The 27,176-nt window shown below is 38.4% G+C and overlaps 1 protein-coding gene across 10 annotated transcripts in view; it reads right to left on the reverse strand.

Moving 5' to 3' along the window:
* SIPA1L1 (signal induced proliferation associated 1 like 1) overlaps nt 1-27,176 on the reverse strand; it is a 203,853-nt gene that overhangs the window by 122,198 nt on the left and 54,479 nt on the right. For 6 of the 10 annotated variants that reach the window (XM_040066070.2, XM_040066064.2, XM_040066069.2 and 3 more), the window contains exon 2: nt 17,384-17,480. The gene's annotated coding sequence lies outside the window, so the exon portion shown is untranslated. Of the gene's footprint in view, nt 1-165; nt 181-17,383; nt 17,481-25,843; nt 25,977-27,176 lie in introns of those variants that run through there. The other 4 variants (XM_040066065.1, XM_058420857.1, XM_040066068.1 and 1 more) reach the window with 2 other exon arrangements.

The following is a 27,176-nucleotide window of genomic DNA, read 5'->3' on the forward strand; positions in this document are numbered from 1 at the left end:
GATTTTAAGAATGTGTGTATGCCTTCCAAGTAGGAGGAGGAAAAGCAAATATAACACAAGCATATAGAAAACGCTTGGCTCAACTAAACTGAAATTAACCTGCTTTAGAACTTCCAAAAGAATGTCCAACTTGTGAGGGCAAAATACATATAAGGGTCAACTTACCCCACAAAATCCTGTTGCACAGCTATTTGTGAAGTTGTTTATTTCCTTGAAAATGTGCTTCTAAATCGGGGAGAAAACTCTCACAATATCTTACTCAAGCTGAAGCAAGCCCTGTTACAAACATACATAGTTCTTTATCTATACTGTACCACCTGACATTACACAATGAGTTTCAGAATAAAGACAAAACACAATGTTTAAGGAATTGGTTCATGTATAGAATGTGGCCAGTATGTAAAATTCCGCATTTCTAGAAAATGTGACAACTGGCCTTCATGGTATTTGTATCTGAAGAAACAAATCTATAGTTCAGTAATCCCAGTAAATCCCTACTTCCACAATTTAATGTTAATTGTGGATTTAAGTGAAAATAAAGTCCTCACTGAATTCCTGTCTTCATAAACCAAGATATCTGTACAGAAATGGAAAACCATATCCCTGTGATGATGTAAGTAGTTTGAGACTGCTGGCAAATAAAGTTAGTCGGCAGTTTAAGTCCCTCCAGTTTCTTCCTTCTCAAAATTTTTAAACCAGAAAACTAAATCAATCCCTTAAGTCTTTTCCAGCATGATTCTTAAAATCCAGAGTGGAGCTTTTGGCTTTCATTCCAGTACTTATTCCCAAAACACTGCTGTAAAGTATAAAAATCAATTAATAATGTTTTGATACAAGACAGCTCACCCAGACACAGGACAGATTTACTATTCTCATCATTAAGTAAAATATTCTGAAATCTCCAGAGACTCGTTTTTCACAAATATTGACAGAGACAAGTACTGCTTTTATCATTACTGTCTGAGCTTATAATAGGAATATACTATTCATTTCAAATGACCAAAGCAAAAAAAAGAGAAGCTTCCCCCGAGCATCCATCATTATTCTCAATTACGAACCACAAAAACCATACTATGAACAAAAAAGCATCCAGTTTTTAAACACTTCAGACTTCTCTTCACACCCACATTACTATTAATGCATTCCACTAATTCATGTTTTATGTTCATAGAAAAGACCTCCAATTACATAAAAATGGTTCCCCTTGAAAATACCACAGGCTTTTGAAGGACACAGGTAATCTCTCTTCAAAGAAGCAGGAGTTAGTAAAACAGAAAATAAACAAAATCTACAGATAAAATACTCTTTTTCAGAGTTAACTAATTCAAGACCTAAAGAACCAACTAATTGGAGAAGCATATTCCTGAAAAAAAGAACCTTCCATTGAGAGCACTTGCCACTAAATCTCAGCAGTATCAAACTGCGGTACCTTTCTGGAAGAATGGTGCAGGTCAGCCAGAACTTTTTCAACCCAAACAAGTAATTATTTGCAATTTTCCTATCCTCAGAACCTCCTTTTGTTATTCACTGCTGCTTATAAATCAACTCCTCTCACTGTTCCCTGCGCTGCTCCCTGCATAGCCCCGTTTTCTCTTAAACAGCCTCTGGCTTTTACAGTCGCTGCTCCTCTCCTCTGAGAGCTTGCCCTCTGTGTTCCAGCCTAGCATCTTCTCCTTCCTTTCCGCTGCTCTTCGAACCACAGCTGCTTCCCTCTCTGCTCTGCACTGGATGCTTCCGTCAGCACAGAACAGATTGTCCCTGCTCTCCGCTCTGGAGAAGCGCAGCGCGAGGGAAGCGAGGCAGGAACACGCGCTCGGGCACTGGGCAAAGCTCAGGTGCTTCACCAGACCCTGCCAAGTCTCACCCGTGTTATAGACAGGGAGAGAGGCAAAACAAAGGGCCTCCACCAGACTTAGCTACCAGAACGGTAAACCTAAAATGAGTGGGTAAAATCTGTCCAAGCTAAAACTCTTTGACAACAAAAACTTGAACTGGGACAGCTCCTCCACAGTACAACAGCCCCCCTCTAACTTTCAGGTGATAGGACTGCTAGAGCTATCCATCTAAACTGCAGAGTAAGCTAAATAAAACACTGGGTATTTCTCCTGCACTGCAAATCCCAAAGCTGACTGATGAGTCAAGATATTGAGACTAACATTTCCAGAATGGCAGTTAAGGCAAACCATCAGCCTGCACAGACTTGACTTGCAATACTAAGCTACAAACCTCAGAAAATCAAAGACTGACTGATAAGCAACTCTGCCTTTGGCTCAGCAGGGAACGTGGCAGTAGGCAGCCAATGCAAAATATGCTACCTCCATTCATGAGGCAGCGTAACTCAGCAAAGGATAAATTTTAGGTAGTCAAACATCTCAACTAAATCCCAACTCAGCAGCTTCAAAAGTTAACTGTAGGACAGTTTTTCCAAATGTATCAGAACCTGAACTGCAACACAAGCCATTATGAAATATTAGATTATCTGAACTAAGAAAACATCTAAGATGCCTTCTGTCTTTAACAAGGCAATACAAGTGCACATGCTGTGCATTCAGTTCACACTTCACGTACCCATCCTCTCCCACTACTCCTGGGTGAAAGACCCTGAAACAACCATCATATCAGCAGATGGAGAAAGCCTGGACCACACCTTCCAAAAGGGCACCAGTTTAAAAGAATTCAATGAATTAACACGTAAGCCAAACGCAAGATCTTTTTTTCCCATTTGCAATTTTTGTTGTGCAAGCTGCCTACCTTATCCTCCCAGTGGCTTTCAGTTTTGGTTTTTAATTTTAAGTCTGCTTGGGACTTTCAAGGAAACAGAACAACTACAATTTCAGTAGCACACTTCATTTTTTTCAAGAGCTGTTCTTAAGTGAGATCAATACCATTAACAATGGGGAAAAAACAAATAAAAAAGAACAACCAACCTTCACTGAAAAGTGCAACTTTTTCCTAAGATAAAAACAGAATTCTGTTATTTAGCAATTTAGCCACTATTTAGCAATTATTATTTTTAGCAAATATCCTTAAACTTCCTTTCCAATTAAAACAGGCAAACTAATGTAAAACTCTGATGCAGAACTACACTGTCAGTCCTTCCGCCATTTGGAATCATTTTCTACCTGTTTTGTGCTTAAAATGCCTTCCCAGACATGACAGATTAAACAGAAGCCCATATGTCAAGCAGAAGTTATCACAAAACCAACATGGAAAAAAACCACTACAGCAGATTGTTCGTCTTCCATTCCTTTTTAATGTCTTGAAATTACCAGTATAGTCTATTTCACAGAACTAAATAAAGGAAGAGATACAGTACCATACTTCGGAGCTGGGGTTTTGAGTGTTCTGTTAGAGCTGAGTGCAGCACCAGCCTGGTTCAGCAATTCATTAAGAATTTTGTCAAACAGCAACCATTTAGAAAAAGCATCATTAGAGATTTCTGCATCACCTCTGGTCTCCACGGCATCAGCTCTCAGCACATGTGGCTGTGCTGTGGTTATTTGAACAGACATTTTTAAGCACGGTCCTTCGCTAAGTGGTTCCAGCCAGGAACAGGAGGAGACCTATCTGCAAGGCAGTCCCAAGGTCTGTATTACAGGGTACTTTTATAAGATACCTAGCAACACTCTTTGTTCTTGAAGCTACAGCAAGTCTGCTCAAATGACAGATATAGTACAACAAAAATAGTCACAAGAGCCATTCGTTTGTACAGCGCTTTATATCTTTGCAGGCCAAGAACCTCCTCTGTGCTCTTTTATACTGTTCTGACTAAGGCAAGAAGACCTTTAAGTCAGCCCCAGCCTTGCCCAGATAGGAACTGCAGAAAAACACCATACACACAAGTAGGTGGTTAGCAATATCAACCGAGAATGAGCTATTCCCTCCAAGTCTTCCTGAGTGAAATACCAGTCCAGCAGCGCTCAGCAAGGTGTCCTGGGGGCGATGGGCTACAAATCACACCCACAATACAACAACAAAGGACAAGCATTCTCTCTTTAATTCTGAGAAATACCAACACTGCTCTCCAGTTCATTAAGAATGAGCTACTTAATGGCAGCTTTTCAATAGCGTGCTGGCTCGGACAGCCCACACATTGATTCTGGATCTTACCCAGGCTGTCAAAGCCTGCAGGGATGACTAAAAATTGCGGTGGCAGCCAATTTTTGAATCTGGTCTAGAAAATGAGGGACCCCAAAACTCCAGGGCTCCACAAGGAAGAGGCCAGAAAGTTAGCAAAGTAACACTCAACTTCTCCTTTAAAAAAAACCCACACTCATGCGTGAATTAGAACAATTAATGCATAGCTTAGGCCAGCTACTTACAATATGTACACTAGGATATATAAAAGAACTAGTCCATATGGTTTCTAGGGTATTACTGATTTGCTTTGAGGACCAGTAAAAGACAGGGAAGCCAGAGCAATATGAAACAGGGTTTGTGTCTCGTAACAATAGTAAAGAAGTGGGAAACTACTTAAGTAGCAGGACAACCAATGTAATTCTGATGCTTAGAAAGATTTGGATATATTGAGCAGGGGGAAAGAAGAGGCATTAAAGTTAGGGGAGAAAGATAACTGATAGTCAGGAAGCCTCAAAACAATGTAATGTTCTCTCTTGGGTAAATGTCTTATTGAAGCAGCAGGTACAGTTTATTTAGGTTCAAATACTGTTCAACATAAGCTGGAGACTATAAATCCAAAATAATTAGTGTAGATAAAGTTAACTACTGGAAAATTCACTTTCAGAAAATCAATGGCTCAGTATTAAAAAACAACAACAACAACAACAACCACCACAAAAAAAACCCCAACAACAACAACAAAACAACCACACAACACCACCGAAACAGAAAAGATTTTGGGTTGGTCCAGCTGGAACTTGATCTGCAGCAGATTTTGTTTAGTTTATTAATTTCAGTGACCAAACACAGGCGCCCTTGAAAAATCTGAAAATGACACCAAACTAGGGAAGTGGTGGAGAGGGAGAAAGGGGGCAGAAGTTGGAAGGAATATGAAGGAGATGATCCTGATTCCAAGCAAGCTTAAGAAATCAGGGATTCTAAAACACACTTGATAATACCCATGCAAGTGAGAGCAAAACTAAACACCGTAACTCTGAAAAAGATCATTAAATTAAAAAACCTACACACATGCAGAAGCAGCCATATTAAGAGTGATAAAGCAGAAAAGAGAAGCTGTACAGGATCACAGACTAAAGAGTCCTAAATCTGATATTCATCTTGACAGCCAAATACAATCTGAGAAGGCAATAAGACTACTGAGCACATGAGGTTAAGCTGTTTCAAGTCTAATCAACACTATTGTCCAAGCATTGAAATACCAGATCCCTCACTCTTGTGTATTCTAAGGAACATATGCTAAAAATCTAGTTCCAAGATTACTAAAAAGAGATTGATAACAACTGGAAGAAAAAATTCCTCATCTCCTTAATACATTTATTTGACTTTCTAAGGGGTGTCTTATCTACAGTAAAAAACCCAGTCTTCATGTATGAACTCATTTTTATGACTTATTTTAGGTGATAGTGCATATGAAAAGATTTCTCCTCCCCTCCACCTTCCCTCAACAAATAGAAAATTCCTTCCAATTTTAGTTTCCTCTTTTTTTGGTCTTCTTGTAAAATTAACAAGGAATTTTAAAAATAGAATTTCATACTCGACAGTACTACTGATATTTGTACTAATTCTACTTGGCAATTCACACTTGCAATTCATTTTTAATGCAGTTAAAATTTTAAAACAAGGTTCAACATGAGGATTTTTTCCTTCTAGACAGCAGTTGCATTTTGACTCCAGCTGGTATCATACGCTGTGTTTACACCATTAATGTAAAACAATTTAGACTTTACCAACAGTTTTGTATGCACACACTTACATTGGCTCTGTCACACAAGTATTTTAGCCTTGATTTTATTTTTCAGCTGTCCATGAAACAGCAGTAAAATTCTAACTCATACTTGACCAAATCCAGTACATATTTAGGTCACACAGACTCTGAGCCATTAGAGCTGGAGTGTCAACAGCACATACCAAAACATGACACCATCTTTCACCCTTTCCAAAAATTCAGATTTTCAGAAACTCTCGTTTAGATTTTAGATGACCACCATGCCAATGCCTACCATAACATTCTTTTCTACCAGAAATTTAAGAATAGTACATATACTATTCACATATTAGTTTCTATGAATCCATGTATTGAAACTGAGTGGCAAACACACACACACAGCCAGAAAGCCACAAACAGGCAGCATTCCCCTTTTCCTTTAAAAATACGTATGCATATTTACTAGTTCGGAGATCTAAAAGCCAGAATAACATAAAAAAGCTGTCTGAAAACCCAAGAGTCCTTATATATCATGTGAAAATATTTGCTGAAGGACAGAACAAGACTTTGATTACATCTCCAGGGCTATTCCAAATCATCTGTGAAACCAGACCGTGAGGCCTGGGTCCAACAGTCACGCATGATGAGGATGCAAAACTCCTCCACTTACAGAGAGAGTGCCTGCAGTGCTGCAAGAGGAAAGGAGGCAACCACTGGCCTACGTCCTGCTATTTCTCTGAGACTGTGGGCAGAATGCAGTGTTGTCAGATGCGCTAGCTCCCGTTTTCAGAAACGGAACTCAAAACATTGCAATTACCTATCTGGATGTACGGCAGATTTCGTAAAGCTTTAAAAGCAAACCTCACATCTGCATTTAGAGAGAAAACAAAGACTCTAGCAAACAAATTAGAGGAAAACATAAAATAATATAAAAAAATAAAGGAAAAAATAAAATAATAAAAGTAAAACAAGTTAGCTCCACAGATTATCACATCCCTGTGAACAGGGCAGCACCATTACAACAAAAGGGAGATAAGTGCTACTGAAAATAGGGAATAGCAATGATTTTACCATTGCCTTACAGAAGGCTGACCTCTCTTCTAACATTGTATTTCCCATCAGGAAACAATTCTCAAAACTATTTGTGTCCTACATTTTGATATTGTTTGGGAACATACGACACAGAACAAACAGTGGTGAGCTCTTAATTACAGCAACACTCATCTTACTGACCAACAAGTCCTCACAATCACCAACTACCAGGTGTGATAAAGAAATTTGTGACGCCCCTATGCCTCCAAAAGGCAAAGAAGTACTTTATGCAAACAGCCCAGGGATTAAAAGATTATTAACCTGTGGCAAATTCACAAATTTAAAGCTCATGGCTCTAACACTTCCATTTTCAGACAAAATATTTTCTACATACCAGGTATATCTCTAAGAATCGTCCTTCTTAACCACAAAACACACATAACGCAGAAAACATTGTATTAGAGAATAAAGAGCTGCCCAAACATGTAAAGTCCAGAAAATAAATCCCACATCATAGTGAGGGTTTTCAGTCTTGAAAACATTAGCCAGTAGCCCCAGACTGTCACACACACACACACACACAAAAAAAAAAAAAAAAAAAAAAAAAAAAAAACCAAAAACAACCACAAAAACCAACCACCACAAACCCACAAACCTCCTTGTAACTTAGGTTTGCTTTTTGTTTTGGGGATGAGGGGAGGGGATAATCAAGCTTCTTTGTGAAAGTATTTTGTTAGAATGAAGATAATTTTACGTCAGAACCTTTATGACCAAAAAAGTTAGCTCATTACTGGATTTATAAACGTGTACCTATCCAAATCCAAGAAAGCTCCATCTATTCTATAAGAAAAGCACAAAATGTTGGTCCGTGTGTTACATTTTATATTGACTGTATTGTTACGACAAAGGCAAATGATCCTGAGGTTACTCCTGTTCTTGCCAGTTCTATCATTACCCTGTATACACTTATCAAAATAAATTGCTCATTAGGACACATACTACTAATATGTCTTAGTCCCTCAGACTAATAAAAGAGACTTTAAATAACTAAATCTAGTAGATGATAAAAAAAAATACAATAGACATTAGAGATATAAAAGAGCTTTTCAGCTGCTCAAACCAGGCAAAAGATTTCTCCAAATGACCACTATCCAGTATAATATGAAACACAAGATATAAAGTAATGTCTTTGTGCCCTCTATACTTTAACACATTCCAAATTTTGGTCCTGTGAAACTCAAAAGAAACACTATGTACCCATGTATGGTCACCTACCATGAAGTACAAAAACATTTTGACATAGCTGTTTCTGATTTTTTGTACGACTCACTACTAAAAGCATTTCAATATAGTTCTGTAATTCCTTGTCAGAAGCAGTTACTGTACAAACACTATTTTTCAAACACTAAATGAAAATGGCAGGCCTGGTGCATTTGTGCTACACTAAACTAGTACTGTAAGCCACAAAGTTAACTGTAAAAAAACAATCAAATACAGATGAAATAAGAAAAATATGAAAACTGTTTTTATTTCAGCTGATTTGTTTACTCATAAAAGCATTAAAGAAGAATATTTTTAAATTCATGTCAGCCATGATCGGGATGATCCTGAGTTATACCAACAATCCAAATGCCAAGCAAGATGTACTGTTTCAACACCTCACCAGTCAATTTAGAACAGAAGCTTAACCCCTGCACAGGTATTAACAGAATAAGATTGTTTTGTAGGTAAATTGCATCTTCAGTTGAGATGACAGAGCATGCACCAGTCTCTACAAGGCTCACAGCTGGAGCACCAAACCCAAATCTCAACCTCAAGGATTGGTTTTATTTGAAAAAGAGAAAAGTGTCAGCTCTTGACATCTCATCAAAGAACAAGAAAATTTCTGTTCCTGCCATAATGGTATTTTGGACAAAAAAATCCATCAGGGAAAAACAAATGCAGTAATGGTAGTCCTTCGGTCACAAAAGAACAAGCAGCTTCTGCAGCAGTCTCACATTTTGTCTAATGGTCATGTTTGCTGACCACTTCCATACCAAAATTTCGATGTATTAATACACTCTTGCAATTTCCCACATGCACAGTAAAGCTCTCTAAAGGTTTACTACATTGATTTGCTTCGGAATCCACCCATTCAAGGGAAAGGCTAAATCTATTTTCATTTAATAGGCAAAATTAGAAAACAGCTTAAACCCTGATTATATTAGAAGAAGGTCAGCTGCAATCCTCTTTGCTCTGTAAATGAACAATTCCATGAGTGTCCTCAGAGCACCGAGATCATGCAGTTTATTCTCTGGGGGATCCTCTGAACTCAACGTATGTAACTGCAGAACTATCCTAGAAAAAATGAAGAGCCATATTAGTTGGTGAACAAGGACTAACAGTTGAAATAGGTAACAAAAATGCAGCAGGCACATCTCTGGACATGTCAGTAGAGGTATTACTGATCCAGAGTAAGCTTAGGAAAGTTTAAGCCCTAACCAAGAAAACAGGAGCCCTAACTCCGAAATATTTTACATGCTGCAATGCCTTACAGCTCTGAAGCACCTACTGTTAGGTGACTGTACCAAACACATAATCAGATATGAAAAGCAAACCCATTAAAATACTACCCGCCATGTCTCAATTTCCTGTAGAATTCTTTATATTGAAGACTATGAAGGGATTTGTATCCATCAAATTGCACTCTGACACTCACAGAAAAACCCCCAACAATACAAAACCAACACCCACGCATTGACAGCATGTGAAATTATTCTGAAAAGAATACTGGTTCTGTAACATATCACTGTGTAAGATTTCTGCCATCAGTACCACATGCAATTCTGCTCTTCCCAATTAAAAAAAGCTCTTGCAGAATTAGGAAGGGTATGAGAAAGGCAAAAAAGAGCAAAAGATACTGGATTTCCTGATTCAGAAAGTTCTGAGATAAAAGACATTAAGTCTACAGCTACAGATCCACCCTATCTTCCTCCATTTAGGTCTGCTGCTGTGCTCTGCCAGATGCAACAGAGCAGTGGAGAGGGAACTTTGATTTGACCAGAGTAAGCTAACTGTAACACTGGACTTCTAGGTGAAGGACAACAGTTAAATGTCAGTGTATGAGAAAATGTATCCAACTTGTCCAAATACTTAACCAGCTCTCTGGAATACCTTTGTAGTGTCTCTGATGATGGTCGGGAGCCTCGACATTACCTTCTATATCCAAGCCATTTTAATAAAAGCAAAGCTAAAAACCCCAGATTAACCTTTACTAATGAAAAAATGCAAACTGCTTTGCAGAATAATCCAAGAAAGAGCACTTGGCTCACAACTTAATTCCACAGCAAAACTATTAAATAGCCCCTGCATTTACCTGCTGTTCTCTCTCTCAAGTTTTCAGTCTAACCAAAAGTACCTCTGCTTCCCTTTTATAGTCAAGAACAGATACAAGGAGCAAAGACCTCCAAGGTACACATGGCTGTCCACTTACACTCCCTCACAGATAAGCATGTAAATGTTTTTAAAAAATGCTATAAGCTTCTAATTCTAAATTAATCCCAGCCAGGAAAGTCCTCAGGCTTTAGCAGTTCAATTTTGCAGTTCATCTTTCTTCCACATAACCTCCTCCCAAGAGCAACTTATTTCAGAAAAGAGAGGTTAAAGCAGTTGTCCCTTCGCCAACGAGGGAACAGTGCTCTGGTTCTCAACTTCAAACCCTCTCCTCAGCAAACTCCTGCAAAGACCTCTAACCTAAGTAACAGAGGGGAGAAAAAGAGGAATAAAAAGAGAAAGATATGCTGAAGAAAATAAACACTGAAAAGCAGTAGAAAAAATAAAGGAAAAAAGAGCAGAGTAAGAAAATAGAACAAGAAATAGCACAAAGAAAAATTAATTAAAATTAATTAAATTAATTAAAAATTAAACAATGATTGATCAGTGCTTCCTCATAATCTGAAAAATTATACCTATACTGCCACACAAACATAGAAGCTTACTGCACCTCTGGTCTACAGGCTTTACAAACACATTACCAAGAACACAGCAACAAGGTATCACTATCACACAAAGAAATCAAGGTCTTTAAAAGCAAGGCTACACCAATAATGACAAAGCTGGTTTAAAGAAAAAAAAAAAAAAACAGCAACACAAGGGAAAAAAAAGAAAAATATGTTGTCTTCTCCAGCATTTCTTTTGTCCTGGCTACACAGCCAGAAGCATCCAAACACTTGCAAGTGTGCAGGACAAAAGTAAACAGCTCGGTCCAACAACCAGAGGAAGAAGAAGCTTTCCTGCCTTTCTTTTGGGTGCAGATGGAATGAAGGAAATAAAGGCTGGCCAGGCCAGTATGCTCCAGGTGCAGCCTTGACCACCTGGCACATCCCAACACTGAGCCTCTCTGGGACGCTGACATGGATAAAGGAGATGATCATTCCCACATGGTTTCAGAAGGCTTGCAGGCACATACACACACAAAATGCCGACAGCAATGAACCCAAAAAATCCACCACGCCACATCCCAATTTAATTCTATCCAAGCAATTCCTCAGCTTTAAAAGGCTTTCCTGCCCTAGACCACCAGTTTAGAGAAAATTCTCCCCTTGAATGTTTTCTAATATATCTATAAAGGTGCAAAAATGTAACTTGATGACATTTAATGACAAACCTTGCTTCTTCTCCTTTCATTTTCTATTGCAGATGAGCAGGCATTGGAGAGACCGCAGCTCAAACACATAAAGCTTCTGCAAATATGCCCTGCATAAAGCCAGAGTTGATTTTTCAACTACTCTGGTGAATTAGAAAATTGAAAGCTTTCTTTGTTTAAAAAAAAATTCTATAAGCTGTAAAAGACTCAGTGAAATTATGTATTAGTGGTATTGAAGGTCAGTGAAACAAATAGCATAGCTTTGAGGTACTCAAGAGCTGTATATCAGTGCCACGTCTCTACATAAGGAATTGACAGAATGAACTAGTGACTGATGACAAATTCATCCACATATACAGGGTATAACACTGAAGATATCAACATGCTGTAAAATCTACACACAGTAAGATCATTAAGAAGCACTACTTATTAACTGCATTACTATTACTGCTTCAAAGACAAGCGAGACTCTCTCAAGTAAGACTCCTTTCTTCTAAGGAGTCACATGGAAAAGACAAAGGGTAATGGGCACAAGTTACTCCTGGGGAGATTCCAACTGGACACATGGGAAATTTTTCACACTGAGAACCATCAGCCACTGGAATAATCTCCCTAGAGACATAGTGGATTTCCCCACATTAGACACTTTTAAGATTTGGAAGGACAGACCACTGGGTCATCGTGTCTCTAAAATTGTGCTTTTGCCAAAAAAGATTGGCCCAGATAATCCTTGAAGTCTCTTCCAACCCGGTATTCTACGCTAAAACTATACAGTCCCATTATGATGTGTACAGACATGCACGCTATATTTTATACATAAAAAACCATGACTAATGCCTGATGCTGATGGGATCTGTAAAGCTAGCATCACACTGTCTAGTAGGCACTGATCTTTATCTTTCATCAAATGGAGCAGAATTAAGTTGTGGGTTTGCATTATGCATAAGTAGTGAATACAATTAGGCTGAAAAGCAAGCCAGTCTTCTCTGATCTCAAGTGGAAAGTGTGAATTCTGATCTTCACAGGTGACAGCTCTGAGCATCACTCCAATTTACCAGACAGCTTCCTTGAATCTGTGTACCCAAACGAGAACTTGAAACATGTAGCTGTGGCTAATCTTAAGACACTAATATTTAAACAAGCAAGAATACCAATTAAGAGAGCAAAGCAGTTATTTTACTTTGTCTGGCACAGAGAAACTTGGTTTTACAGCTCAGGAAGGGTACTGAAAAACCGGAGGAAAAAAATTGAAATGCATATAAGAAGGAAGAGACCAATAGAAGGAAGGAATGTAATCAAGGAGAGTTATAAAAGGACTACCAGTGAACAGACAGCTTTTGCTTTCAGTTAGCTGGAATAATTGAATAATTTTTAATCTCTGAATTGCCCAAAACATTGTCTTTGAAGCTTTCTACAGAAATGCTGTATTTCAAGCTGATGCATCTGTTCTGAATCATGAATTTAGGAAATCTCATGGCCAGGGCAGCTGTTGCAGTAGTAGCATTTCCAGGTGTTCCCAAAACATTTTACAACGGAATAAAGTATTTTGCTCTCTACAAGTAAAAAAGCATGGAAATAACACTTAGTCCACATTTTGCTGCTCTGTTGTGTCTTCTGTCAGGGGTTAGGCGGTATTTGTTGCTTCTTTGGTTGTGGATTGTTTTTTTCTTTGAAGGGGACTTTATTGGTGTTGGTTTGCTTTAGCTTGCTTTTTCGTTTGTTGGGGTTTGGTGTTTTATTCAGTACATGAACTCACTGGAGTGTTTCTTGTGCTTCATAGATTCCACATCTCTTTAATGTCTCAGATTTATTTAATTACTGATTCTTATTACTCACCTGAAACAGTGAAAATATTGAACTGCAAAACTGTATTGCTATTCAAGTTTAAGAAGCACAGCACAATGCACTTTAGCAATGTGCAAGCTGAACAATGCATAAAAATCAAAACATGACAATTGCTCATTCTTCACCAACCAGTCCAATAAAATTGGGAATCAACTGCTAACATAACAGAATCAGCAGCTTTTCTGTTTAATAAACAGAAAACATCTTGCTTATTAATCAGTACACATTTGTAATCATACTGAGGACATACTTACCAGTGCTAAGTTACACTACTACCACCTTAAGGGGAGAGGTAGGAAAAATTCACAGAATAATATATGTATTTAATCTACCAACAACTCTCCACATTTATATGAGCTACAGAACTCAGTTTTACAAAACCCTCAATTTCAGGGCAAAGGATTGCAGTGATTAAGCACCCAGACTTCTAGTCAGCCTCAAACAGGCTATACTAAAATCCATGCTGTTAAATCCCTGCAATCATTTTTAATCCAGGCTAGGTAGATTAATGCTAACTTGGGTGTGCCTAACCATTCTGAAATCAGGAAGTCTGCAGACATAGCATGCCTCATTCTTGGCCTGCCTATTCAACAGGTGCTGCAAGAGAAGAGTGTGGATCATTACAATCCATACTATTAAATAATCAGTCATTTTGTACTAAGAAAAAAGGTATCAAAGCATAAAACCCTCACCAGCATAGAGATAACTAAAAATTAATGGGATCCAGGCTTTTTTTTCTTCATTCACTCCCATACACTTACCTTCTGAATGTCCAATTCTTTCAGTCTCACACACAATGAAGTGAAGGTAAGACTTTTATTACAAACACCAATTCCCTATTATAACGGGCATACTTAGCTATTAAGAATATTATCCAGTTTTGCTGAAGGACCTTAATGCAATTCCCCAGTTCTCAAATTAATATTAACTAATCTGTCAACTATCACATACCAACTTCTACTAATTCACCACACTTTTTAAACATAAAAGAACATAAAAAGAGACTAAGCACTTTCTAGTTATTTTCCATTTTAAGGTAATTACAGCAGTTATCACTGCAATACCACAGTACAAAAACATCACACAAAGCAATCACTAACTCAGGAACATACATGCATCCAATACATCCATTTCCTTTGACTCACAGGTGCATGTGTACACAGGTACATGCATTTGAAATATATACATGCACTCCTCAAGGAACACCCTCCTTTCTTTATAAAGAGGCCAAGACTGTAAGCACTAATCCATGTAAGCATGGATTCTTCCTAACTTTCCTCAGACTCCTCAGGGAAGTAACTTGAACTACAAACCTACACAGTCCTAATAACAGAAATCCTTTGTATAATCACCAACTAAACCTTGGGGAAATCTGAGGAAAAAAAATAAAATGTAAGGAAGGAACACAACTCAGTACAACTCTCCTCCTGGCCATTCAGAGAAGCAGTCCCCAAATAGCTCCCGCTTTCCTTCGCAGGGAACACAGCACTCTGTACTCTTAAACACATCCCAGTGAAAAAGCAAGAATCACTGAGGCAAAACCTTTTTCACCTCAACCCCACCCTCACCCAAGAAGGCTTTATTACTAGTGAACAAAGGAAGTCACAGGACTTCAACCTGTCAACAGGAAAAGAATAGTACAGATAAAACCAACAATATATAACTTAAGGTCAACATCAGCCACTTGCACACACTGGCCATTTCTTCCTCTTCCCCCCCCATGACCCTCTTCTTCATTTTAAGTTCAGGTCAAATAAGCAGTCTGAGGTAAAGTTTCATGCAGAATTTTACAGGTTTTACTCTGCCAGGATCTACAGAAGAATGTGGGGAATTCACAAAACTAAGCTTATGCTGTTGAATGTTTTGCACCTAAATATCCTCACAAATCCAATTAAGATTCTGTATTTGAAACAAACAAGTATCAGCTTTATTGGAGTGTGGTGCTATTCCTAAAAAAGAGCTGCTTGTTAATATAGTTATGTTCAACACCCAACTGTAAAACCTGATCAAGAATTTCAGTAAACAAGACTGGGTCTATAGGACCATGAGCCTACGCATTCATAAACAACCAGCAACCAGAACTGTTACTGATGAAATAAATTAGGTTTTAAGTGTAACTTTATATTAGTGGATTTGCTACAGGCTGGAATGTAAAAATTTTTAGAATCCCACTGAGAAAATTTTTTAAAATTCCACTGAGAAAAATTTCCACTTCGTACAAAAATTGCATTACCACCTTCTGTGTTTCAGTGGTGTAACATGGTAATACTGCTGGCAAAATGAAGTTTAATTACCTGATCATTCTTTATGGAATGTACGTGACAAAAACCCTAGACTCTGGAATCCATACACAGTAGGGGGAAAAAGTACTAATTTACTTTCCACCTCTAATAACTAAGACTGCTCTTACTTCATCACTCAAGACAGTCCTTTTTCACTGTCCATGCCCCACTACAGTGTTTACCAATATCATAATTCTAAATAGCCTCTCAGGACCACAAACTTTATTAAAAAAAAAAAAAAAACAAAAACACCAACCTTTTGTATGGTGCAAAAGACATGGACACTATTTTCTCCCCTGTGGTAACTTTGAGAGCTATATATCAAAGTAAACCCCAATAATGATTGTGCGTAAAAATCAACACTAAAGATGATGCCAAATGAAAAGGTAAAATTACTCAAGGGAAAAGACAAAATAATTAAAATAGCCTTTTCCAAGGGCTCTGCTAGATCTGTGAGCAAATATATTTGTTTCCAGTATGTATGTCCTCTGAAGAAAGTTTTGTCATTGCCGTAAGTCAAACCTCAGAAGCTAAAACTCCGCCAAAACAAAGAAGCTTTGCTTCTGATTGTTTCAGAAGAAGAGTTTTAAACTGACACTTTTGATACAAAAACATCCTTCAAGGCAACTGCAACAACTACAGGGCAGATTCCCTCAATAAGAAACCTATTTGTTTCTTTTCACATCCAACAGACTGATGAACCAATGTTACAAGGGAGGGTTTTTCCTTTGGCAACTGTTTTTTGCAGTGTTACTTCCAGATTGGACTTCCTTTGCATCTCCCATACCTATAGATTTCAATATGTGTTAATAAACACATGATTAAAACGCGTTCTGTGCAGGGAGTAATGTTTTTACTGCCTGGTTGCAAATCTGCTTCAAGTGATCTTAATTGAGATCTCCAATTTTGTTCTCCCTGCAGTCCATAGCAAACTCTGGTCACCTCCCTCCAGGCAGCACTACTGCTGGCACAACCTGTTGAGTTAATTCAGGAAGCTGATTCGTCCAAAAACAAATCCAACCCTGCCCAACTTCGCAAAACAAACACCACTGCCCCCAATTTCTCCTCCTTCCACACCCCAAAACCACACACTGCAATTTTCCAACCTTCTACATACGCCACCTTGAACCAGGTGATTACACACCTGTCAAGGACTTGCATCGGGTACAAGGCAGAGGGCAAGGCTGCAAGACCGCAGCATCTCACACTTGTTGCATCCATTTTACCTTTCAATATATTACATTACTCTGTCAAAGGACAAAAGATCATGTACTAAAAGCCAGGTTTTTTCAAGGATAAGGCACATCCAGAAGAATCATCCCTTTTTCTACCTTACAATAGGAGTTTAGTTTCACAAGTGGGTTAAAAGAAACCACCTACAAAGAACTGCTGCATTTCAGAAAATGTGACAAAAGCAGGCATTCTGTCACAGCCTGAACAGAGTCCAACCTGCTTTTGCAAACACTTCTACACATACCTAGTAGAAAGTGGGGGAGGGAATAGCCATCTAGTTCCCTTGCATCTCTCTCCTGGAAAAACACTGATGTATAGAGGGAGCATTCAGCAACAGCCTGGGATACAGTCTGGCACTCTCTGGCAGCCAGCCTACGGGTAAACCATGCTGCTGGAGACCACCCCTTACACATTGCAGGAAACATCACACGCGATCAGCAGTCAAACACAACACTCAGTTTGTGACAACCAGCAGTACTCCAGAAGGTCAGAAAGTACACAAAGCAGAAGATGCACTCTTACCTATCCAAATTCCTGAGAAAGCGGACACACGCAGCTTCAGCAAAAACTCCCAGCGGATGTCACAATCAGCTTCTGATGACTCATACCACAGTGAAACCTAGAAGCAAAAAGATCATGGGCATGAACAAAATTTGAATGGGAAGCAATCAAATGAAATACTTTTCAAAGGGCAAAGGGTATTCTGAAAACTGTGCTTGTAAGAAGCCAGAAGCAACAATGAAGGCTTATAAAACTGCGAATCTCTTGATTTTTTGCACATAACTTACACATCTGAGAAAGCCTGTATGATAATTTTCTCACTACAACAATCCCAACCCTTCTTTTATCACCCCTCCTCTGAAACGTTATTTTCTTCCAGAACACATTCTGCCAGGCATTTAGAGATTAAACACACATTTGGCAACGTCTGAAAGAAAGGGGACATGTAGCAGCACTGTGGCCCACTTTTTTTCCTCACTGCTCAACATAAAGTCTGTAACACATGTCAAACACAAGGGAGAGCAGGAGTTTTTATCTAAGTCACCAGCTGTAGTACCCTAAGAAGCCTCCAAGTGTAGAAGGAAATTTGAAGGTTTCAAAGCTGGTCCTTCCTATTTACCAGGTCCAGTATTATAATCTGTATTGTTTCAGAATTACTTTTAACATCTGACCTGTGTCTATTGCTACAAACGGCTTGCATCTCTAGATGACTGGAGTCCTCTAAAATTAGACTGGGCAAACAGATGTAACCATGGAGACTTATGCTGCAGTCCCGAGAACGCCGCAGAGGCACAAGCTGGAGGCAGAGCACATACTGCCAATGAATTTTTGTCCTACTCTACTCCCACCAAGCTCACGTGTTAGAGAAGATGTACAGTGAATCATTTCAAAGAGAGATCAAAATCCAGCTCTAAGTAAGGAGTCTCAAGAAGATCTAGATTATTCACCAGCCTAGTTTTCCCCACTCCAGTTCACTTCACAGCTACACGAGCACCTGTGCTGACATGAGGCAGAAAAGGTACCAGACAGGATAAGCAGAGAAGGATGGTTCCTTTCAGCTGCAATGGCAACATGAACTGCACATAAAACCATGGTACAAGGCCTTTGTGGAAAAATTGTTGCTGAAACTTGATGGGTTGATAAGCAAATTTTAAGTCACCCATTGCCCCTCTCCCAAAAGTATTCCTTTACGGAGTTGAATAAACTCGGACTACCTACCTGGTGGCAAGAACACTAGCATCAACCAAAACTCTTTAAGAAATGCCAAACTGTGTTATCAACAGAGCTCAAGAAAATAATTATTGCTATCTTCTTCTGAGCAATTAAAAACACAGCTGAGGAGGGTTTTTTTATTGCATGTTAACTTTTGGCTTATTTACAAAATATTGTGTGAAATTAAGGCATTGGAAAAATGAGAAGCGTCAGCAAAAAAGCTAAAGTACACAAAAAAAAATCATGCAGTGCAGCAAAAGAATTTTCTAAAAGGTGGAGAGAACTAAAATCATGTTTAAAATAAGTCAACACTCCCAGAAGAACTGCATTTTAACTTTCATATTGTCAACAAACTGAGTTTATCTTTTTCATCCAAATAGCATTCTAATTCTAGGGTAAAAAAGCTCAATTATAACTTAGCCTAATGAAGCAAGTATAAGATATAAAGTCTATTTGTTCATGATTGCTAGTGACATTTTGGCAAATCATTTGGGTAGATTGTAAAAAAGTAATTTCCACAGGTAGTGGCCTTCTGGTCAAGAAAGCAATTTCCTTCTTTTTTTAGGGTGAAATTCTTTGGCCATTCAAGCATTACTAAGACACATCATAATTCTGACCCAGAACTCTCTATTTCCTTTGGTGTTAAATGGCTGTAAAGATTTTTTTTTTGGTAAAAGATTGCCTGTGAAGCTCAATTGTGATTGGGAAGACCGCCTACACAGCAGGGAGAGTGAGAAAACACACACTTGTGGAGCTGAAAAAACATCAGTGTAGGCGTATGTAAGGAGGGAGGGAGGAAAGAACTTGGTTCTGCTGGAAAAGGCTATTTTCTGACATCACCCTTGAACGAACCAAAACGTGTTAATTGAAGACAATTCAAGGGTTGTTTGCTATGTTCCAGCTATCAATATGCAGTACTACAAGCAAGAGGAGGAATCCTTGCAGATTCTTCCCTCTGATCTCAGAATCTGCCACCTACCCAAGGAATGCTTCACTTCCCCCACTTCTCTGCCACAACCTGCAAAAGCTGTTCTCACAAAACAGCAAGTCACCTGCAGAACAGCAGTTCAAAGCTTTAAAAGTCTTATATAATTAATAACATGAGAAGTATCAAAATTGTAGGCAAAGCTTGTTCAAAAACTTAAGGAGAGAGAATGCTGTCAGAAAACACTAAGAATAACCCGCATTTAATCCCAGTGAAACCTAATAGTTTTTGAAACCGCTGAAAAAATAACCACTAAAAGTTCAGATATATCTTTCTCATAGGGACTTATAAAAAAATATTTTACTCTCTACCCTACATAGCCTTCAGTCCTTTCATCTCCTAAGGGAAGTAAGCAGGCCTTTCAGGATGTCCTATTAATGAACCCAGATTTTCAAAAGAAAGAAGGAACAAGCACCAGTGAAAAATATCCTTCTCAGTTTACCTTAGGAAGGCATCACCTATGAACATTACAATCCCTAAATAAGGAATCCTCTACAAAGTGTTCTCATGCCATTATAAACCTATGAAAATATTTTTAATAGCTCTATCTTTCCCTTCAGAATAAAAACAAAAGGCTTTTGACATATGTGCTTTGGTTGATTATTACCACAACTACTACCAGGAGAATGAAGACAGCGAGGACAAGTTTCACCAGTGAACTTCAATAAACATGAGATGATTCACTGCAGGGAAAAGATGCTGCTTCTCCCATGGCATTGGACACCAGCCTACAACCTATTTTGCAACCAGTCACAAGGAGACAGGACTTTAGCACCTCATTCCCCTGAGTGTTTGGGCTGGTAACTTCAAAGCCCTGTGTGCAGCAGATGACTGAATTCCTGCACCCACAGAACACTGCCACAACAGAGAACAGCCCACAGAGCAGTACTCCTGAGAAGCCATCTGCAACCAAAGCTTTCACAGGGTCCTAAGTTCCATCCCCAACCAAATGCGCCGTCACTGAAGATGCCGAATGACAGAAATTGATAAGTAACATTACTACAAAGCAAACTCACTCTTTGACAACTTTCGAGCTATATGATTGTGAAGGACTAATGCCTATTACTCATATACATCAGAAACACAGGCAAGACAGGATTTTGAAAAGCACCAACCCTGACCTGCCCTAAACTATATGGCAAGCAAAAGCAGCACACTTGGCAGAGTCACACCAAGTTCTTAAAATTACTTATAATATGCTCCTGAGGCTCACTGAAGCACAAATTCTTCTGGGCCAGAAAGACAGACAGGGATGAAGTTATCAACGGGAGCTACAAAACTCACCATCAGGAGAACCTCCTGAAAAACAAGGTTCTGCAACAATGAAAATGAAATGGTAAGTATCATAGAAACAAGAAGAAAAACACAGCGATGTAGAAACAAGTACAAAAAATAATGGTCTATAAAAAAGTTCTAAGAATTGAAGTCTCTTATTCTAGAAAAGGTGGAGTTGTTTATAAAATAAGGTGTATAGTTCACTAACCTTTGAAACCATAGCCATTTTGACTTCCACTTTGGTGAACAGTGAAGTACTATTTCTTACATTAACAAAACCTCTCCCAATACTAATCAACATGTAATTCCAATAAACCAAAAATACATTAAAACATTACACAACAAATTAATCACACAGAAGTCACATCCCAAGAAAGCATCTCCCTTCATGCTCGGCTTGGCAAGCTAAAGAACACTTGCTTCAAGAGTCATGGCCAGAATAATCAGATCTCTTGCATTCTCCATAAATTTCGCTTTTAGGTAAAAAATGAAGTTTTATTTCTTCTTGGTGAGAACAGAACAGCTCAAGATAGTTTAGAAGGCTGTCTTTTACCTTCAGGCTTTAAGACCTCCAGTCAGACTAAAACTGTTAGGAAAGAAAAAAAAAAGCTAGAAAAGCACAGAGGGCTGTCAGAGGATACTCTGCTGCTACTGACATCTAAATTCAGAGAGAACATTTCCTTTTTGCTTTTCAGACATTAAGACATTCAGAAGTTTCTCACAGACATGCTACTGACAAGAAAGTAGGCTGACCTAGTGAAACCTTTTAACTTTTTCACAGTCTTTGTAAAATACCTCAGGTTGGGGGAACGTCAGGGTTTTCCCATTCGATGTATTTTTTCTCTCAAGGGTAGACTAGAAGTCTGATGCAGATTTACAGCCTGATACAAAGTTAAAAACCTTTGACATCATAATTACACAGTATCAATCAAAATTAGTACCACTGCATTAAATTCATTAACTGCTCTGCCGCCATGTCAACAGGAGTCAATCACTGGAATTCTTAACATTTTTCTCAGAAGTGGTAGTAAAACAAAATTTCATTTAAATTAACAGGAAAATGCTTCTTCTGATATTCACATAATTCTCCTGGATTAAAACATAACTTGTCCTGATTATTCACAACCACCACGGCTTAGAGATTTTCATGCTGAGGCCAGTTTTTCTAGCCTCTAATTTTTCTACAGTGTGACTGTAATAGCATACAAATGGCTTAATGTTTACCTCCACTAACTGCAAATTCCACGAGTAAGATACCTACACAAAGAGGATGCTGCCAGACTGAAAGAGCTCCTTGTCTATGAACTAATGCTTTCATCCAGACTTGGACTAACTGAAGCGAAACATCGAGTTTACAGAGCACAACCACGAAAATGTGAACTTTGGAGTTATTCCTGATAACAGTAAGCACTTAATGCAAGGAATGCAAATACATCCATTTGTAATGAAGAAAACCATCAACAAATACAAGGAGTCCACTTTTCCTCCCTTACACTAGGTAATGACCCATCCTTCATACTAGTATTACCTCTTTAAAAGTTCAGTTTTCTCTTCACAGAAGTCATTCTATTACTTTTCAGTCTAGCTGTCACAGCTAAGCTATGAAAGGACAGGATTCTACCTTGTAGAATGAATTACTTCTGCCAAAGAAAGAACTAATAATCTGTCTACAACAAAAAATACTGGACAAATATTTAGAAAGGGCAAATTCAGCACGGAATTTGCACATTCACAACTTGAAAACTCGCTGCTTTTTCCATCCTGCTTTCCCATCCCTTCCCCCATGTAGTTTTAATCCATCTGTCCACTGTTAAAAGAAAGACTGAGCTGGTGTCTCAACTGACTTTGCAATTTTAAAGCTGTTTGTCAACAAAAACCAGGAAGCACCATAGAGAATATGTTGCTGTTAGGATGCTCTCACAGGCTGAGAAGTGTTCAAAGTGCCTAGCAGATAAGGTACGTATCACTAAATAAAATGTAAAGAAAGGGAAACCAAGGCAAGAGAAGGGCAATGAGTTGCCAGGGTCATCCAGCAGCCACGTGTTCATCAAAAATATTGGTCTTGCAACTTCTAGCCCCCACGGCAAAGGCCAATGATAACTTCTCTTTATATGAAAGCTTTTCAGCAACACTTTGCTAAACTGGTAATACACAAAATTTTAGTGAAAACATTAGCTACACAAAGTAGGTATCCAAAACAGGAAGACAAAGAACTGCCTATCAGTGAACAAAGAAAGAGCCATGAAGTGCCATCACTGAACAGGTGTCACCAAACAACACACGAAATCAAATTTGCCCCGTCTTTCACAACATACTAGAATCTTGCAGAAGCTCCACTACTTGACCCTTTACTACAAAAGGCATTTAAGCCAGGAATATCCAAATGTAGATTCTGGTTAAGTGCCTTTGTGCTGCAAGCATCACTTCTATAAGCCTCCGGTCCCCTTCACAGCACACCAGAAACATACACCTTCTATAGAAGGAAGCTTCCCAGAAAAAGTTCGTATAGATGTTCACTGCCTGCAAAATTCACTGAAAGAGGTATTTACTACATACTATAGTTTCCAAATAGCCAAGATAATATTAAAAATTCCACTATTAAGGAGAATTTATTGCTTTCAAATGCTTTGAAAATGTGTCAAACAAAGTCCTAGTAATCTCTTGTTTCACACTCCATAAATCATATCTTCTATCCCTAACTGAAAATTCAACTATAATAACACGACAATTCTTCAGCCAGAAAGCTTTTTTGCATATGTAACCAAACTTCTGCTCTGCTATGTTACAACCCTCCATTCAAGGGAAAAAAAAAATCATCTACATGGCCTTTGAGATAAAGCAGAACTCATTATTTCCATCCTAATGAAAAAGCCAAAATATTGAGATATTCAAGATATTCTCTCCTGCATTTCACAGAAACTGATCATCTGTTACTTTATAAGACACAAGCACCTTACATCTCCATTCCCATTTGATTCACTTGCCAGACTCGGCCATTTCCATCAGAGTAGAGATTTCTCTGCCCATTCAAGGACCTTCATGCTTTTTGCCAGATTAAGATAAAACTTAAAAGGATGCTTTGTTTCCCCAGGAAAATTGCAAACTGTTTTGTACTCTTCTCAGTAGATAGCTCATTTATCCACATTTCAAGATATAAAATATTTCATAGTTATCCTCTTGGTCACACAATGCTTCAGGAAACAAGAAAAAGTATTCTTCTGTCTGCTTAGACAGTATCAATATTATTACAGCTTACATTTAAAAAGTTTTGCAAAGAATTTATTGAGAACAGGCAGTCTAGCAATTTGACCACATGTCTAGAGCTCTGCATAATTCAAACAAGCAATTTTACTTGTCTGCTTTGCAATTTTCCTATTAATGAAAATAATATTTACCTCACAGGGGGTCAGAACGATTAATTTCTATGAAGAGCTTGAATCTAAAGCAGAGGATAATTTGATAGATCTCCAAGGAGAAAGGGTAAAGGAAAAACAAATTAGATTTTATACTCAGTTTCAAACGAGAAAATATTTGAATTGCAGCAGAACCAGCTACAGAATATTAGTAAAACTGCACACAAAAAAACTCAGTGCTAATATAATTTTTCTCAAACTACATGCCCAGCCATGAACAGCAGCAGCCTCTTCAATGCCAGGTTTTTATCTGAACACACACGTTTTGGAATCTGCCTTGATTCTTGTCCACTTCAAAGTTGTTGCCATTTCATTAATAAAGGGAGATGTTACATTCTGAGAACTCGGTGCTCATTTATCCATGGGAAGAAAGAAGAGCATTGCAGAACACTCTGAATATAATACTTTTAATAAACCCAAACCAAAAGAGAAATATAAAAAATACCTTGTGAATCCAAAGACTACTATTACAGCTAACTATTATGGATCCATGAAAGCTCAGTCCCAGCTTCAAATGTTCAACTCAAGGCCAGAAAAATTACCCAGTCGGTGTCAGTGGACTACACAGCAACACTAGATCCATAACCTTTAAAAATACCATGATTTGAAGCCAAATGAATAATTACCAGATGCAACACTGAATTCAAATTAGGAGATGGAGATACAAGGAAGTCAGGGGTCTTTTGCTGTACTTTTCGACTGAAAGGGGAATGCAATAGCACATTTGTTCAGCTACAAATGCTGCAGTCAAAACACTTCGTAACTAAAACCCTTGGAGAGAAACACACTGCTGAACAGCTCATGATTTTATCATAGGAGGAATACTAGACACCCATGTTTCTAATGAAACTGCAATTCTAGGAAACAAGCTAAGAAAGTTATTTATATGAGAAATTAGATTATGAAGAAACAGTAAGGCTATACATTCTCAATGAAGTACATGAAACACTTCCCCATGACCCCAACCTGAGATTCTACACTTCAGTAATTGTTCATTCATGCTGGGGAAAAAACATAACCTAAAAGTACAAAAGCAGAAGAGTGACTTAATATAATTACAACATATGTTTGACTTAATAAAATGACAATATAAGGGGTTTTTATTATTTAGATGTAGAAAACAGAGTTTATTTTTACTTTACAAAAAGATACTCTCTAATGAAAGATTCTCTGGTGTTATAAAGTGCAGACCTCCAGCACCAGGCCAGTGTAACTGACCAAAAATTACAGAAGTTCCAGAAGCTACTGCTGGATGTTAACCTAAAACTAAAAAAGGTGTGTGGAGAACACAACACTGGCAATAAGGGAGGCTGTGTTTTCTTTCCAAGCCACAGAACCACTGAGGAGGAGGTGCAAACACCCCCACCAGCAGCTGCACTCCTCCAGAAGACAGTCATGTTGTTTTCAGCAGCTTGGCTCAGCCACAGAAGAACCCAACTCACCCAGCCAGAAGCACCCACCATCTACATCCAGCTCTTTACCCAATACACTCCGTGTGTCAGATTTCCATTAAAGAGAAAACTCTAATCTTATGCCAGGCTAAAAATTTTCAAAAGTAAAAGGAGAATTAGTAAGAAGTGCAAAACCCATATATACTGCAAATGAACATTCCTTTTCCAGTAATTTCACGATTCAAATAGCATCTTCTGCTTTAGTCCATTTGAGTCACAATCCACCATAGTCAAGAATCCACAGGAACATACCAACTCTTCATCTGCTTCCACGCATCCTTTAGTGCAGAACAAAAACACACTTCTAAGTAAAGGCTTTGAGAAGAGCCTGAGTGGTTCATCTAAACAAGCATGCCAGCAAAGGTTTATATTCCACCTATTAAATGTGAAAATAAATAGTGGCTATAAATTTTGAGGAAAAAAATTAACACATTTTCCTTTAGTTCTTCATAGAAGTATTCATCCATTTATATACAACAACTGAAAAGTTGCACAACTCAGCAAGCTAACAGGAGAGTTAGATATCAGTGTAGTTAGGTAGAAGTTATGAACTCCACATGACATTCCTTCAAATACATAGATAAAGGAACATCTCCAGCAAAATAAAATGTTATTCTCTTACACTAAACAATAAGAAACCTGAAGTCAAGTAATTATTTGGAAATACTGTCCACATCATTACTATCTAAAAAAAAGGCGTGCCTGAAGTAAAAATCCAACAATCTCTACTTATGTTTTCCATTGCAAGAGAATGCACAGACAGAGTTTCAAACTGTTTTACAAATAGAAAAATGCAGAAAAGACCATCTCAGATGCACTGTGGCCATTTAAATTACCTAACAGCGTTTTGTTTTCCCTATACATTTGGAGACCCACTATGAAAATCCATAGGGTTATATGATGCCATTGACAGTGTCTACAAGGAGCCTATGACAGTTCTTAAATTATTCTTGTCCAGTCTTAACAATACGACAGCATCATTACTACAAATGCGTGATGATTGGCTTCTAATGGGCTGAGGAAAAGCATGGGAAAGAAAACATTAGTAATGCATTAATGGAATTGAAACAATTTAGAGCAAGAACATGGGGCACAAGCACAGTTCTAACAAATCCTACTTATAAAAGACCCCAGACATACCGTAAGTGTCAGCAAATTTCAGAAACATCCTATTAAGGCCATACAGGGCCAGTTGAAGACATCATAAAGCACATACATGCTTCTGGCAGGGGAGGGGCAGAGCTCTCTTCTGCCATCTCTGGGAGTGTTAGCTTTCCGCAGGATTGATCCCTCAACTCAGCCCACCCTGCAGCTGCACACATCTGCAAGTACAGGAGGTAGGAAGGAGCAGCCTGGCTGGGGGAGGACAAAAGCACCATGTGCCCTTCCAGGGGCTACATGGGATTGTGCCAGGCTGGTGTAGCTGCAACCAACACTCAGAACTTCCCAGGCAAAAAGTTCTCTATTTTGCTAGGAAA

The sequence above is a fragment of the Hirundo rustica genome, chromosome 6, assembly GCF_015227805.2.
Source record: "Hirundo rustica isolate bHirRus1 chromosome 6, bHirRus1.pri.v3, whole genome shotgun sequence".
NCBI classification, from domain to species: Eukaryota; Metazoa; Chordata; class Aves; order Passeriformes; family Hirundinidae; genus Hirundo; species Hirundo rustica.